This window comes from Macaca thibetana, chromosome 1 (genome assembly GCF_024542745.1).
Source record: "Macaca thibetana thibetana isolate TM-01 chromosome 1, ASM2454274v1, whole genome shotgun sequence".
Taxonomy (NCBI): Eukaryota; Metazoa; Chordata; class Mammalia; order Primates; family Cercopithecidae; genus Macaca; species Macaca thibetana.
In genome coordinates this window covers 80,708,552-80,726,318 of record NC_065578.1, presented here as the reverse complement: position 1 = coordinate 80,726,318, position 17,767 = coordinate 80,708,552, and the positions used below count along the sequence as shown (strand labels likewise).

At 39.3% G+C, this 17,767-nt stretch overlaps 1 protein-coding gene and 1 pseudogene across 18 annotated transcripts in view; both read right to left on the bottom strand.

Annotated features, from left to right (window-relative positions):
* The window catches only part of ADGRL2 (adhesion G protein-coupled receptor L2), a 684,558-nt gene that overhangs the window by 552,847 nt on the left and 113,944 nt on the right, over positions 1-17,767 (bottom strand). The window lies entirely within an intron of this gene.
* On the bottom strand, positions 8,883-11,098 carry LOC126942870 (heterogeneous nuclear ribonucleoprotein A3-like; annotated as a pseudogene).

The following is a 17,767-nucleotide window of genomic DNA, read 5'->3' as shown; positions in this document are numbered from 1 at the left end:
TGATTAATACATAACCAGACTAGGCTTGTTTACTTGGGAACAAAGAGCCATAAAGTAATCCCAGCACTTATGGCTATATGCTTAGTCACAGAGCCCAGACATTATGGTAATGGACAAAAAAGCGAGGAAAAAAATAGTTCAAATGAAATAAGGAAAGAAAACTAATATTTACTAACTACCTTTTGTCAGGTATGTTAAATAGATGTAATTTGAGTGTTGCTACCTATCTGGTAACAAACCTGTTAGTGAGTCTTATATTTGTAAGTTCCCTGTAGAACAAATTTTGCCATGCTGTACTGTGATGTCTTTGGCAAGTACATTCTCCTTCACGTTGGAGGACTGAGCTGTGCCTGTCCTGTGCTTCTTTGGGGTTTTGCTGATTGGAGAATTGAATATATGTTGTACTGTCTACCTGCCAGTAATATGCAACTTTAGTGCTGAATACTTTCCTTTTGAAGACATATGATTCTTTTATATTTTTTTGAGATGGAGTTTCACTCTCACTGCCCAGGTTGGAGTGCAATGGCGTGATCTTGGCTCGCTGCAACCTCCGCCTCTGGGATTCAAGGGATTCTCCTGCCTCAGCCTCCTGAGTAGCTGGGATTACAGGCATCTACCACCATGCCCGGCTAATTTTGTATTTTTTAGTAGAGATGGGGTTTCTCCATGTTGGTCAGGCTGGTCTCGAACTCCCAACCTCAGGTGATCCGCCTGCCTCAGACTCCCAAAGTGCTGGGATTACAGGCATGAGCCACCGCGCCCTGTCTCAAGATGTATGATTTTTTATTCATCATCCTTTTTTCTAGCTTCCATATTTCCCAGGTTCCAGAGAAATGTTTCAGTGTAAGAAATATTATTCAACAGTTTTTGCAAAGCAAGGAAACAGACAAAATTTCTGTTCAATGTATCCACTATTAATTTATATAAATATGTGTGTCTACCTATAAATTAACCAACTTGAATTAAATATATATATTCCCAATGTTTTAAAAAAATGGATTGTTATATTTATTAGTTCATCTTCGCTTATAAGTTTATTTTAAAATACTAAGCACTCCAAAAAACAAATAGTGGTTTCCCTTTTAAAATTTCTCAAACTTCCAAGTGTTTTGAATTCATTGAACTCTCGACAATCACCATCTGGTTGATTAAGTAATTTACATTTGGACATCCTCACAAAGAGATTGGGGGTGGGGGAATTCCCCTTGAATTCTGGGAAGTTGTTCTTTGGACATGATGTTTATTTCCTCTGATGTCACAATTTCTCTTGATAAACGTAAACATTTATTTTTAACATGGTTGTTAAAACTTAGTCAATATTCAGTTCCAATTCTTTTGTCAGTTACTGGTGAAGCAGAAAGGTCAGTTTATGGGTCATTATACTCACAGATTGAATGTTGAGTTAGTAAAAAGTAAATGTAATATTATTTTAATACTTTTTAATGTGTTTGGAAACGTAAGTGGAGTTTTCGAAAAACAAAAACTGGAAAGCTGTCTAACTTAATACAGAGTATAAGTAAAATAAAATTCATGTCAATAAAGTTTACCTATCATTAATATTTTTGGGGACTGGTACATTTTTATTAATTGTGTCCAGTACTTTTGTTGAAACCGTTTGTCACCTGTATTTAATTCTCACAGGAGTCCTTTGCAGTGTGCCTTGTTGTCTGATTTCACAGATTTTACAACTCAGAGAAGTTGAAAAATTTTTCATGTCACACAGCAAACAAACAGCAGAGCAGGGCCTTGAGCCCAGCCCTATCAGATTCGAAGGCCAGTGAATGACCACCTGCAGCTTCCCAATTTTGGTTGCAAGGTAGGGCTGGTCGTATATTTTGTGCTTTCCCAGACAGCTGCAGTTAAAACTGCTTCATATGAGAGATGATACTCATCCTAATTTTTTATATATTTAAATAAATCATAATATCAACCTCTCTGCTTGTAATCCTCCCTCACTCCCAATTTCTATAACCAAACATCCAAGATATTTGTTTCCTACAGTTTTATATTCACTGGGCTCATTCACTTATTCACTAGTTCACTCATTAATTCAACACATATTTATGGTGCCCTCATCAAGTACCAGACACTCTTGTAGGCCTTAGAAAAGCAGTTCCTATGGTAAAGAAGTTTACATTTGGGTAGAAGAGAGAGACAATGAACACATACCGATAGACATATATAAAAACAAGCAAAGTTGGATGGTGATAAATGCAGTGAAGGAAAATAAAATAGAATAAGTACCCAGAAAATAATAACTAACTTTCACTGAAAATACATTATATGTGTGACACATTGGTCTAAGTACGTTACAAAGATTAATTTACTTAATTCTCACAAAACTCTATGTGGTTAATACTGTATTTATGGTAGATCAGGAATGGCATCAAATTATTTACTACTCCTCTAATAGACATTGAAATGTGGAGTCTAATTCCTCTCCCTTTGAATCTGAGCTGACCTTATTGACTTGCTTGATGCATAGAGTGGGGTGGAAGAGATAGCATACTAGGTCCTAGCTTAGCCTTTAAATGGACTGGCAACATTGCCTTGTTCTCTGAGAACCCTGAGCTTCCATTAAAAAGTCAGACCAAGGCTTCCATGCTGTGGGAAAGCTCAGGCAACATGGAGAGACCAGGTGTCAACAGAGTCCCAACATAGCTTCTAGCCTACAACCAGCATGTGAATGAATCATATGGTGGGGCCAGCCCCCGAAGCCTTTATATGACTTCAGTTCCTGCTGCTATCTGACTGCTCCAGAATGATGAACCTTGAGTGAGAACAACCCAGGAGAGTCCAGTCAATCCACGGAAAAGTGAGAGATAATAATACATACTTCTTTCAAGCCATTAAATTTCAGGGTGTTTTGTTATACAGCAAAGAATAATTGGAACCATTATAATTTTCCTTTTACAAATGAGAAAACCAAGGGAAAGAAGGGTTAAATAATTTCCTTGCCAAAGGGTAGAATCTGAATTCCAACCCAGACAGGCTGTCCTGCAAGCATCATTTTAAACTCTCCCCCAAACAGCCTAACCCCTAGAGTGAGATCAGCTTTCACAGGGCACTCCTGACTAAACTTGGCAGTTGCTGACTAGTTCACATTTTATGTTCTTCATTGAATCACAGTGGTTAAAACTCAGGGCACACTTCTATTGGAATATAATCGCTTTCTCAAAGGGACCTTGTGGTGTCCTTGGTCTGGAAGTATTATGTTGTCTGTGACCTCTTGTGGATTGGAATCTTAAGAAAAATAAGGAGGACATGGAGGAGATTGACCTGCACTAATCTATAATCCTTTCATTGTGTTGTAAAATTATGAGAATTATTCAAGTGAAATAGGAAATTGCATGGCATTTTGATTAAATAAAAGAAAAAGAGTACAAAGTAATTCTCTTAAATTAAGAGCAAATAATTGTCACAAAATCAAATTTCTTGGCATACAAATATGTTACATCCCTTGTCTAAGGCAGATAATTTATATTGGGATGGGAAAGGAGTGACCGGATGTCTGTAGCCTGATAGCATTAAGCAGTAAGTTGTTCAGCCAGATGTTCCTTCCTTAGCAAGGAAGGACACATAACTACAGGGTACCAGGCAAGCCCAAAGTACATGTTTCCACAGACATTTTTTCCTCAGGGTATTTACAGTTCAGTTTAGCTCTTTCCACATTGAAACTCTGTATACAAAACCATAGAATGGCCCATGATAGCTCAAAGGAAAGACGTTTATAGATGCTGCACATTCCCCACACCGCCCCAAGTCTTCCAAGGGAAGCTCCTGGTACTCTTGAAACTTTCCTGTCAGACGATTATACAATCCAGTGCCTTTTCCAAGCAGGAAATATGATGTTCCAACGACAACTTGACCTCCTGTCTGAAAATGGGTCGGGGAGGGGAGCGGCGCTGAGGCGGGGGCAGGAAGATGAAACAGGCATGGTCTCAGTATACTTAATTCATAGACCCAATCACAAACACAAACAAGTTAATTTTGTTAAGAACACATGATAACATTTCACTTATGACAAAATCCCAATCATTTATTCTCCTCTGGAGTACTTCTTATGCATCCTTGAGTTTTTAAAAGTTCAAGTGTTGCATAAAAAAATCAACATAATTACAGAAAACAGTCCTTAAACAAGAATATCCTGTTTTGTTTCCTGCATACGCACTGGGGTGGCTCATCTGAATCCTTGACAACATCCAAGTCGAAGAAGAAGAAAACATCAAGACGGCTTGCTGATCAAGGATTTTACATCCAGCTCTTCAGCGGTCGGGTTGTTGGCCCCATGTGTAAGCCGACAATCGCCCTATTGTTTACTTTCCAGTCAGAAAAGCGATGCTGCCTTTCTTCACTGCGTATGGTCTCCATAATCCTAACAGTCATGTTCACTCAGCAGTAAGCCCAAATATATGTTTCCCAGAGGAGTTTCAAATACATGAGATAGATTAGCATCTCTGTGGCTTGATGCAATCTGTGACAGATTCAACAGCAATAAACATTTTAAAGTGTGGTCAGTACTAAATTATTTGTTGAAGAACAATTTTGTTCCCGAGGTAGACAAAAATTAGCAATAACGTTTGGGTAGTAAATATAGGGGCTGAGGGATAATACAACACCCCCGAACCTCTTGCCCTCCCGGCATTTCATTCTGTTTAAAGAGAGGAAAAAAGCCCAATTGTGTGCTGATGAATTAGAAAACTTCATGAACATTCAAGAAATACACATGCCACTACAAATTAACCATTAGCAGGGCAAGGTATTCATCCTTTCTGTCAGATTCTGTGGGAAGTATGCCTTATTAGCATTGAAGCCCAAAGAAGTAATCTATCAGTCCACATTCACTTATGCTACAAAAAATAACAGCCTATTTCAGTTCTGGAAAAATAAATAGCATAGTTCTTCCCATCCTCATTTCAATCCTAAAATTGAAAATCACCAAATAAAATTCTATTTCCTCTCTGCTTCCAGTTTGTTTCTGTGTTTACAGCGGAATGTGGTTTTGCATTTTAAATCAGTTCCATCATAACCCTGAAAGTGATCACAGGGCTGCTAATTCTCTGTCTTCAGTTTCCACCCCTCCTCCACGCTACCACTTTGAATTTGAATGGGACCAGAAGATTCTCTAGGGGCCACAACGTGGCCCTTCAGCGACAGCCTCTCTACTTCTTTCAGCTTGTTTCCTGGCATGGTTCATGGGGATTTGTGGTGAGTGGCAGCTCTGGAATCACTTTTCATTCTGTCAGGTTGTGGTTAGGCTTAGTGGGGTTTCTTTGTTATACTGGCCACTAGTAGTCAATTCCCTTGAAAATATCTGGTTTTCTCCTTTTCTCTTAAAGAAAAAAAAAAAAAAAAAAAAAAAAAAAAACAGCTCCCAACTCCCCACCCTACCTCCAAAACACAAACACAAAGCAAACACGGATATCCCTTGGAAATCTTAGGAGGAGACAGAGAACAGAGACAGCCCCAGATGTTCTCAACGTCCCGGTTTAATTCTGATGTCAGACTATAAAAGAACTTTGGAGGACTCCATTTCCCGTACCTGTTCTGCTGACATGCTGTTTTATTAAAGAATCAAGGATAAATTTTACTACTCCTTTTTCATGTTAAAATAAAATAAAATAAGCCAAATATATACAGTGTGAATTTGGGGAGCACAGTGCTTCTTTTTCTTTCAAGACAAACTTGGAAAATATGTAAGTGACAAAATTAGTAAAACAAATCAAATAAACACTTGGGAGTGCATTAAGATGGAGTTTTCCACGGACACAGAGGGAGGATTGGCACTTTCTGCACGTCTTAAGCCAGTGCTTAACAGAGTTTTGTATTTCAGGAATCAGTTTGGGAAAAAAGGTGAGAACAACATACTGCTGCCAACATTTTATATTGCCAAGTTAGGCTATTAAAAAACAACAACAACTAACTTGAAATCTTACATCATTTCTTAAAAGAAAGGACATATTAACATCAGTGGGGAGCTGGGGGAGAGAGGAAAGACATAATCTCGGAATACAAGACAGCCTTTTCAAAAATGAAGAGCTGGCAACTTTTACACCAACATGCCACAAAGGCCTTCAGAAATAGCGGGTTCCTGAAACACACCAAGCCCCTTTTCACCTTATTGCCTTAGCACGGGGCCAATCCCATCCTCTAATTGGAAACAGATCCCCTGGGGCATTGACAGAGCTCTCCACTCACATCTAACCAGAAGAGGCAGGGCTTCTCTAGCCCTGTTGAAACCCCCTCTTTACAGACCCCATGTGGACAAGCCTTCCCCTTCTGCACCTCCATTTCTCTCCATTCTTTAACCTCGCTTTATGTTTCATCAAGCACTTGCTACTACATTGCTATCTATCACTTATTTGCTTTTGTCTATTTCCCCCATTCCAATATAAAGCTCATGGCTGGGCGAGGTGGCTCACGCCTGTAAACCCAGGACTTTGGGAGGCCCAGAGTTGGGTTAGGCTGGGAGACCAGCCCGACCAACACGGAGAACCCTCTTCTTTACCTAAAATACAAAATTAGCCAGGTATGGTGGTGCATGCCTGTAATCCCAGCTACTCGGGAGGCTGAGGCAGGAGAATCGCTTGAACCCAGGAGGCAGAGGTTGCAGTGAGCCGAGATCGTGCCATCGCACTCCAGCCTGTGTGACAACAGCGAAACTCCATCTCAAAACAACAACAATAACAACAAAAAACAAAAACAAAAAAACAACAATATGAAGCTCATGAGGTCATGGGTTTCCCATCTTTTGTTCACCTCTTTTCTTCCATGACCCAAAACGTTGCCTGGCATATGGGAGGCTCTCACTACAGACTTGTTCCATTTATATATGTGTACCATTTCAGACTGTTTATTTTTCTTCTTTTATTGTGGACAAGAGAAAATGTCCACAGAGACTGCACTGTTTGGTGTATGGAAACAATTGTTTTAAGAAAGAGATTGAAGAACGCCTAGCAGCATTCCTTCAGGGCAGAACTGAAGGAAGCAGGCATTTGATTTGAGCATTCTTTACTGCAACCAGTTTCAAATATCAGGAGACTCATGTTTCTTAGGACAGGCAACCAATGGCTAGTGGGCTGAATCGTGCCTGCCTGATTTAGGAATAAGAAATATTATTAAAACGCAGGCAGGCTGTTTAGGAATATAGACCCTCCTCCCCGCTCAAATTACCTAATTAGAGATTAGGCATTGTTTCTTAGCCTGTGGCTCTTTTACACTGCATGAATCATGTGTGAGAATGTTCACCTACCCTTGAGTACAGTATCTGTTGGATATTTAAGTTTTAAAAAAAGGTAACAGTAGCCTCTAGGTAACTGCACAAAGAACTGTTATCTCTCATAATTATTAACCAGGAAGTGGTAAAACTAGGAAGTCAAGTTCACAAACAAACCTTACTACTAACAAGAGTGGGTCATTGTGAAAAAAAAGCTGCTTCTGAAATGCCTCATGGATAGTTCACAAATATAGATAGTAGGTTTCAAAAGTGAGAATTTCAAATTTCTTATGCCATATGGGAATGTGAATAGGTGGTTCAGACTTCTTCCTGAAAAAGTACTACTTCTAGGCGTCAGGGCTCAGAACATCGTGGCGGCTCAGAAAACAACACCTTAAAATATGGTGCTTTCACATGCTGAGTACCTTGAAATAAAGAAGCAGCCTCGGAAACAAGGTCTCTCTCTCTGACCTCCCACTCTCCCTCTCTCTCCCCTTTCCCTATCCTGAAGCACGGAGAGGTGCTTTATGTGAAGTTCCCTCATTTGACCAAGTGAAGTTCCACTAGAAGAAACACAGTTGTCTTGAGCCCCCTCCTTATAATCTCATCAAACAGAGCAGAATAACTTGCAGAAAAGACTAACATTGACACCACTCTCCCAGAGTCCGGATAAACTTTGCCTCAGGCTATGGTCTGTTCCTCAGGTCCATTCATCTCCCCTAAAAATCCTTTAATCGTCCTCTAAAATTGCCTGCATCCCCCACTCCCCTCTCTCTTATGAACAGGGGCCTTTAAGCTTTAATCATCTGGCCCTTGTTTGAGTTTCATACTTGGTATGACTCCCATGTGTCTGCATGTTAATAGATGTGTACACCTTTTCTCCTGTTAATCTGTCTATTGTCAGTCTGTCTTATAGGCTCAAATTCTTGAACCTTCAGGGAGTGGAAGGAAAGTACCTTTTGCACCTACAACATGATATCCTAAAATATAGCATCTTGGCATACTGAGGTATTTTTTTTTAATTTTGAGATTTTTTTTTTATTTGAAGGTAATCTTAATGCTATTAAATTCACAAATGCTAATTTAAATACCCAATTCTATTTATCTAAAACACACATTGCAAACACATAAATATCTATTCTGTCCACATGTCAGCACCCATTCATGTCATAGTTTGGAAATGGGTATAATAGATTCCCCTTAAACTGCAAGTCAGCAGGTGTTTCTTTACAGTTAACTTCAGCAAAATTCATGCAAAACAGTAATTAACAATGATCTTCTTGTTAACTCACAAGGAAACACTTTCAAAACTGCATTTGTTAAAGTCTCTGTACTAAAATGTAGAAAAACTGAACTACACAAATATTGAAAAGCTAAAAATTCCTTAACTTTTTATTCCTGATACCACTACCACAATTTACAGGGCAATGTACCTGGTGAAATGAAAAGAAAAATAAGAAGAAAAAGCTACCACAGATAAAAGACCTCAGGAATGTACATCTAATTGACACTACATTGCATGAATCAATAGCTGAACTTTTTTTTTTTCTTTCTTTTTTTTTTTTTTTTCGAGACAGAGTCTCGCTCTGTCACCCAGACTGGAGTGCAGTGGCATGATCTTGGCTCACTGCAACCTCCGCCTCCCAGGTTCACACCACTCTCCTGCCTCAGCCTCCTGAGTGGCTGGGACTACAGGCGCCTACCACCACATCAGGCTAATTTTTTATATTTTTAGTAGAGACGGGGTTTCATCGTGTTAGCCAGGATGGTCTCGATCTCTTGACCTCATGATCTGCCCACTTCAGCCTCCCAAAGTGCTGGGATTGCAGGCGTGAGCCACTATGCCCAGCCAATAGCTGAACATTTTGCAAACTGTGGCTATGACAGTCCTGAATGAGAAGGTTTCCTGTTTAAGCTGCGGTAACTTTTCTGACTGTGGATCATCGTTTCCACTGTAGCAGATTTTTAAAGTTCCTTTAATGCATTCGGGATGACTGTCTTAAAGTAACCTCCAGCTTTCCTGACAACTCCTCCCTCTCTCTCCTGCTAAGAACTGCAGCCCTTTTCTGCTGTTTTTAGAAACTTCTCTCATATCCACCATGTCCATCACCAGATCCATAACCACCAACATAGGGATGACTGAGCTTCTTCCACAAAAACTACCCCCTTACATGGGTGCATAATTTGATTACTGTTGTCCAGTATAATTTCCAAAATCATTATAGTTCCCACCACCACCACCATAGTTACCACCGCCAAATTTCCTCCTTCACTGTAACCATCATATCCTCCACCACCACCACTGTATCCACCACCTTGGGCCATATCCTGGTCCATCACCACCATAGCCCCCTCTACTACTATAACCAGGACCACTGCCAGAGTTGTCACCATCACCTCCATATCCATTATATCCAACATCACCTCCTCCATAACTACCTCTGCTGCCACCACCTCCACCACCATAGCCTCCTCTTCCACCAAAGTTGTCACCACGGCCAAAATTACCTCCACCACCTCCAAAGTTTCCTCCGCAACCCATAAAATTCCAGATCCACCTCCACAACCTCTCTGTGATCCAGCAGACTGCATCTCTTGTTCAGAAAGGGCCTTTTCACTTCACAATTATGCCCATTAATAGTGTGGTATTCCTGAACAACAATGTTATCAACTGTATCGTGATCATCAAAAATTGCAAAAGCAAATTCTCTCTTTATTCCACTCTGCCTGTCGTCCATAACTTCTATGGCTTCAATCTTGCCATACTTTTCAAAGTAGTCTCTCAAATTATATTCTTCTGTATCTTCTTTAATACCACCAACAAAATTTTTCTTCACTGTCAGATGGGCATCAGGCTTTATAGAATCCTTTCTAGAAACAGTTCTCTTTGGTTCCAACAGATGCCCACCAACCTGTGTGGTTGAGTACATGTTGCTGCATCTACCTCTTCAACACAAGAGTGAGTCATAAAACCAAACCCCTGGAACTTTTTGTTTGGGGGTATCTCATTACCACACAATCTGTGAGTGGGCCCCATTTTTGCAAATGTTCTCTTAAGCTATCTTCTGTCTTTTCAAAGCTCAGACCACCAATAAACAGTTTCTCACCTACTCTGTTTCCTTTGGATCATGACCCCCTTCCCCTGGCGGTGATAGCCACGGCCGGAATTGGGCTTGGAGCCACCAGGCAGCAGTTTAACCTCCATTTTGAGACCGGACTCACCTCTTCCAACTTGAATTCACTATCTACTGAATATTTTAACCTGAAGGAAATTGAGAAAACTACAGAAGAAAGAAGGGCCTCTCTAACTTTCTCTGTTCTTTCTTCCCGAAACATGGTTATAGGGAAGTTGTCTGACCCACCTCCCCTGTAAGTAGGTCATAAGACCCTCACATGATAGGTGTCCTGCCCTATACCTGGAGGCCAAGAAGAATCTAAGCAAACCGCCTTTGCTAAGCTCTGCCCAGTTTATCATTAGGTCAAACCTCCCTTTTGTCCAACCATACTTCCACATGACTGTCTATTCTTCATCAAACCTGTCCATAAAAATACACAGTTTTCCTTGGGTCTTTGAGTCTTCATTTCTGAAGCCTTTCTGCCACATGAAACTTTGGTCAAATAAATTTGTTGGCTGGGTGTGGTGGTGCCTGCCTGTAGTCCCAGCTACTTGGGAGGCTGAGGTGAGAGAATGACTTGAGCCCAGGAGTTCAAAGCTGCAGTGAGCTATGATTTGCACCTGTGCAGTTCAGCCTGGGCAATAGGGCAAGACTCTGTCTTAAATAAATAAATAAATAAATGCATAAATAAGTTTGTGTTTTCTTTTGTTAAGCTGTCTTTTGTTATATGGTTATCAGCCATGAATCTTGCAATGGATGAGGTAAATGTATTATTTTTTCTCCCCTATAGTTTTTGGTACCCAACATGGGGTGACTCAAACCACCCCCCACCCCCCCGTGCCACTTGCTTTAAAGCCCACAGTTGAGATCTGGAAGCAATTGACAAAAGCTGGCAAAAAAGTAAGAATTTATTTTTTTTAACCAAGATCAGTTCTCCCAGAGCTCTGCCTATAATGCCTGGTGGACAATGGATAGTAAATTTTTTCCTTGTCCCTTGCTTTCTGAATTCAGATTAGTAGGAGAAAAACATTTGTGTCTTTTGTTATAGGAGTTTCAGCTGTGAAGCTTGCCATGGGCCAGGCATAGGCATGTGGGGTTCATTTTGGTACATAGTTTTTTCCCCTGAAAAGTAAGTATGAGCCCAAGTGTACCTAATGCATGTTTAGCACAGATATTTTTTAAATTGGTTCTAATATCTGTTCTTGCTGCCACACTTCAGAGTAGTAGTAACTGTTAGCTACAAGACGGTACACAAATAAGTGCAAAATGGTAGTAAATGAAGAAAATGAGAGTTTAGAGTACGTAAGTGCCTGTGTGTGTACACATGCATGGGTATGTGATTGTGTTGTGTGTATATATGTGATAGGGTCAACATATATTATTACAATGATAATGATTAAAATAAATGAAAAGGAGGAAAGTATAGATCTTTTGAAATTTCTTTCTTTTATTCTCTCTCTGTCTCCCTCTCATTCTTTTATGCTCCAGAATGGAATGGAGCTCGGGGATTTAGAAGCCTCTGCTGATGAATCCATCATATTCTGACAACTGAATTCCCAGAAACAGAGTATTAGACTTTCACACAAGGTGACATTTTGACTGGAATCTTTTAAGTTGAAGCTTATAAAGTACTGAGAAGAGGACTGCTCCATAGCAGGTCTTCAAATAATGGTAGCTACTAGTGTTATTAGTTGCTCCCGTGAAGAAACCAAGGATTTCAATATCTGACCAGCCAATTCCACCATCTCAATACCCTTGCAACTGCTATGTCAGAGAATGTTTTGAAAGAGGTAAAGTCATATAGTAGCTGGGCAGACTTTTACACTGAAGGGTAAGAATAAAAACATTAAGTGGTTTTAAAAAAGTTGGGAGAGTGAGACTTTGGACCATCACCCACCCGATGAAGTGGTCTTATTTTAGGATTGTCTATCATGAAAATTAAAAATAAAGCCAAGACTTAACCTCATTGATATTTGAAATAAAAATGTTCATTTTCTTTTAAAAACTGCCCAGGCACAATGATAGAGGCAGTTATTTTTGGTAAAAGTGGATTGTGGACAGAGTAGCTGGCGAAATGCTCTTAAGTATTCACGTAAGACAAAAACCTTCCTGGCACTAAGAAGTCTCAATTGGCTTTTCAGCTGCACTGTGGTTTATTGTGTGCTTTAAATCAGCTCTAAGACTACACTACATACCATTGTGTCTGTTAGAAAATCATTATGGTGCAATTAAAAGCAATGTTGTTTCACGGACGAACATGGAATTTTCCTCTGTGTCTGACGGCTGTGCACTTCCTTCGTGCCTCCTGTGATTATCTGCACTGGTGATGGTCAAGAGATACAGCTGTCGGGAAAACACTCAACAGATGGCAGTTGCAGAGTGATGCATCATCCTTTTTGGGATGCTCTCTGACACCGGAGCTCGGGATTTCCTTAAACGTTGGTGTGTCACTGACTCCTTTCAAGCAACTTGGGCCTGGAATGTTCAGTGACAAAATTAATCTTCCTCCAGAAATGAAGAGAAATTGAAGTGTCCTTATGAAATGAAGTGTGCCATATAATGCTAAAATGTATTGTCATTTGTAGCTTCTTAACTATTATAGATAAGAACAACCAACTATATAGAAAGCCTGATATGTTGGTAGATTGACCACTTTTTCTTCAGGATGAGAGTGAGCAAGATCAGTCAGTTCTTTCATTTTTGTAAAGCTCTTTAAAGACAGGCTTTATGTTTTTTAAAAAGAGCAATTTAACCTTTGCTTCAGTAATGACATGGCTTGTTGAATGATGTTGTCTGTGATGGAATTTGTCTTAGTGGTGCACGGATTAATTACATGGTTCCTTTTTACATCTCAGTTAGCATTTTAACATGAAACACTGAAGCTTCTATCTTCATTATTTATACAGTACATATATGTGTATAACATTATTATGGAAATAAGAAAATAAGAGTAAACTGACAATGATGTCGAACAATGCGCTGAACAACATTGTATAATAGTTATGTTAGATTTTTATTCACTATTCAAAATCAGAGTTATAGAGTCCCTATGACTGACTCATTTTTATTCCTCTCAGTTACACAGATCCTTTCAAGTTTTAGGGCCTCACTTAACCAGTGAACATTCTGGGCTGTCTCGATGTGTGTATTTTAACACAATGACAAGACAACATTGAATAGTAGGTATAGGTCCTGCATCTGTGTTCTAGAAAGTGTCCTGGGCATTCCTGCCTGCCAGCTCCATTCACCCTCTAATGCCACTAAATGACATTTGGCTATCTGTAGTTTGACCTGAATATGAGTACAGTCCTATATAATGTTAAAAGCAGGTAACGTGGGGATAACCATATCCCATAGGGTTAAGTTTAATTTTGTCAAAATTGTGGTCTTTCCTTTTCCATGTTAGCAAAATTGTGTCCTGCAGTACATGAAGATTTATATTTCTTCTAAAACATGACACTGTGACATTTTCTGTTTGTCTATTCATGTCCCCAAAGAGGTAACCACATGCTATACATGTTTTCTGTTAATATATTTGCAGGTTGGTCTCAATGGTTGGTCTCTGAATTATTTCCAGTGGATAAAACACATGGAATGAGAAGTTGCAAAAGGAGCCTTTTCAGTAAATGCATAAAGGGGCAGGGAACAGTGTGGAGGCTGTAGGAAACATGAAACACGACACAGCATAGGTTTGAAATACATTGTATATGTTTTGGGACAAAACTAAAAATTTTGCTTATTCTAAAAGCTTTAATATATTCCAGGCATTATGATAAGTACTTTGTATGTATTATTTGATTTGATTCTCACACGTATGTAAGATAGGTATTATTATTTTCAGTATATTGATGAGAAAATGGTGGCACAGCTGATAATTTGCCCAAAGTCAAACAATAAGATGGTCTTCCAGACTCTTATACTTTCTTAAGAGTGTAATTGTTTCTTCCCTAAACAATAGTATGACTTTGTGCATATAAGGTTTTCTGTGATGTTATACTGGATATAGGTGCTAATTAATAAAGCAATGAAAAAATACATTTGGCGGGGCGTGGTGGCTCATGCCTGTAATCCCAGCACTTTGGGAAGCCGAGGTGGGCGGATCACGAGGTCAGGAGATCGAGACCATCCTGGCTAACACAGTGAAACCCCACCTCTACTAAAAAAACAAAAAATTAGCCGTGCGTGGTGGCAGGCGCCTGTAGTCCCAGCTACCCAGGAGGCTGAGGCAGGAGAATGGTGTGAACCCGGGATGCAGAGCTTGCAGTGAGTGGAGATCTCACCACTGCACTCCAGCCTGGGCGGCAGAGCGGGACTCCGTCTCAAAAAAATAAATAAATAAAAAATAAGCATGCCATAAAAATGATTGCTAGAACATAATAAATGCAGTTAAACTCTGTGTTTTCTTCCCAAATTTTGAATGTAGTCTGTTGTATGCCAAAAGGAGGCAACAAATTGGAAACCTAAAAGTGAATTCCAAATTTCCATTTGCTTTTTATTGCAGGGCTATATATTCTGGGGAGGCAAAAACAATATGTCATTGAGATGTTGTGTGGTTACCTTCAGTATCTTGCCATGATAGTGGCATCTAAAATGACATGCGGCTCAAATACTTGCGTGGGCAAGACAAATCCACAGTGGAGGAAAGCACCATGAAAGCACATGCAGTATAAGGGTAAAGAAAGACCATTGTCTCATGGTAACTGCTTGCAGTTATGAGTATTCTACTATAAATCTAAGCCATGTAGGGTGTGGGATTTTATAGCTGTCATTGCCACTTGAGATTATTCTGCTGCCTAACGTAAGTCGATGAAAGGGTCTAATTTTTGTAACAGTCTTGAAACACTACCTTAGGCATCCATTATTGCACCATTTCAGTTTTGAATCAGTATGAGCTTTATCTCTGGTTATGATGTTCACATCCTCCAAAAGTAAGAGGAGGATCAATAGTAAAAGAAACCCAGCAAACTGTAGGCTTTGCAATAAATCTAAGGTATTAGGTGGATGTAATTTAAACAGTTGTTTTTCTTTTCCCGAAGAATAAACACATAATAGGAGAAAAAAATGAGGCTCTAAAGGGATTGTGCATTCCTAAATATTTTATGGCTGTGTTAAATGCAATGTTGAGCTTTAGTTTCACTGTGGAATATTTGCTGATGATCATTTACTCGCCAACTGAAAACCCAAAAGATGCTATTTGAGGTTTTTTGTGTGGTTTCAGTCTTGGCCCTTCTGTCAGGGTTTCACTGCATGATTGTCAAGAGCAACTCTTTGCATGTGAGAAGACAGATGCTGGTGATTTAAGCAGGAAAATACACCACAGTGCTTTTACTCAGCTGATATTTAATGATTTACCATTTAATGTAGTTCATCTTTCATAACCCTGAGTTCAAATAGAAGCAGCTGCTATTAGGGAGGCAATAATATTGAACTTCCCACTGACGACCTAGGAGGGCTTCTTTTGTAGCTTTAGCTACTGGACCCATCTGGCCTTTAGACCCTAAGCACGACAACTGAAGGAGAGAAACAGTTTACTTCCCATCAATAGAGTACTGGGCGGAATGTATAATTATGCCAGATAAAGATTTTCAAAACAAAACTCCTTATGTTAACATCACTCTGCAACTTTGAAGGACAAAACTTTGCTCTTTACTCATTATCAAAAGAACCCTGAGAAAACTCAGAAAACATATGAAAAATCATGCTGAGCTGAAATCAATTCAAAGGGAAGAAATGTTCCTGGTTTCAAACCTGAAAGATAAACTTATTTTCTTACATTTTCTATTTGCTTTCAATAGTGTGGGAGCTTTCTGGTAAGGTATTTGTAAAGGCTTTTTCCCTCTAGTTTCAGAAGATATTTAGATAGATATAGATATTTAGATAGATGGATGAATAAACTACTTAAAACGAAAACAAGCCCTTCAGAAAACTAAAGTGTAAAAGACAGACATCAAACGAGATTGAAGTCTTTTTGAAGGAGGGTGGTATCCAATATGCTGATGAGAATTGGAATATTAATGTTATCAAATAGAATGCTGTAAAGGCAATTTTTCCTATCAAAATCCTTTCGTGGTTTAATAATCTATTTTCACTTTGGCATGATTGGTGAGGGATTGAAAAGCAGATTACAGGTTAGGTTGCCTCTATTTTTTTTCTGGTTTTCTTTTCCTTTTTTTTTTTTTTGATTAAACTTCTAACATCTGTAAATTAGGATTTGCAAGGAAAAGAAAGGATTATCAACGTACAATTACAGGCCTGCTGGACAACAACTGCTGCCTAGTTATAATTATATCTAATCCCTTGACTGCTTACAGTAGGCCAAACATGTTTTTCTTTTCTAATAATATATTCCTAAAAGACAGAGAAGCCAGTAAGATCAGATGTTTCCTCTGTGAGAAACATACTTAGAGGTGTTCAATCTGATGGGATTAGATGGACTAAAACCACTATGTGGGTCTCCCATCCTGCACTGTAGCATTTGTGGTTCTCAAAGCCAGGGCCAGAGTTTTCCCCAAGGAATTTTCTGATTTAAAGATCCATTTTTTGAAGCACCCGTAGTACAAAAGCATGTGTATCTACCTCAATGCATCATTTGAAAATACTGTCCTAGAGATATTTATGCATTTTCCAAAGTTTGATGATGCTTGGTATTTTGGATTTGTCATTTGGCAAATAAGTAGATATTTGCATAATATATACAATTAGGCAACTACGACATTTGAAAAGATAAAGAATGGCCAGGTGCAATGGCTCCTGCCTATAATCCCAGTACTTTGGGAAGCCAAGACAGGGAGATTACTTGAGGTCAGGAGTTCGAGACCAGCCTGGGCAACATGGTAAAACCCTGTTTCCACTAAAAGAAAGCACAAAAAATGGCCAGGCGTGGTGGTGGACACCTGTAATCACACCTACTAAGGAGGCTGAGGCAGGAGAATCGCTTGAACCCAGGAGGTGGTGGTTGTAGTGAGCTGAGATCACGCCATTGCACTCCAGACTGGGTGACAGAGAGAGACTCTGTCTCTAAATAAATAAATAATATTAAAAAAAGATAAAGAAGACTTTCTGTACAAGGTTGCTGAATAAAGAAACAGTTCAGAAGTATAAATATGCTCCACTTTACACTTCATTATTGCAGTTATTGATGGAAAGTTCTTTCACCTACTTTTGAGCTTTAGTTCTGCTGCTTGGTCTGCTACCAGTCTAGTGCATCGCATTCCTGGATTCTTAGCCTCCTCATCATTTGTGGAAAAACCCTTTAAACTTTTCTTTATTTGTAGCATCTATCAGAACTCCAGTGAGGAAATGGATACCTCAGTATAGAGAATCGTGTCAAAATTATCATGATTTCATTTAAAAAGGAATGATCAAAGTATAGATTCTGTTTTAACATGGATTTGTTTAGTTAAATCGCTACATATTTGAAATCAGATACTAATGT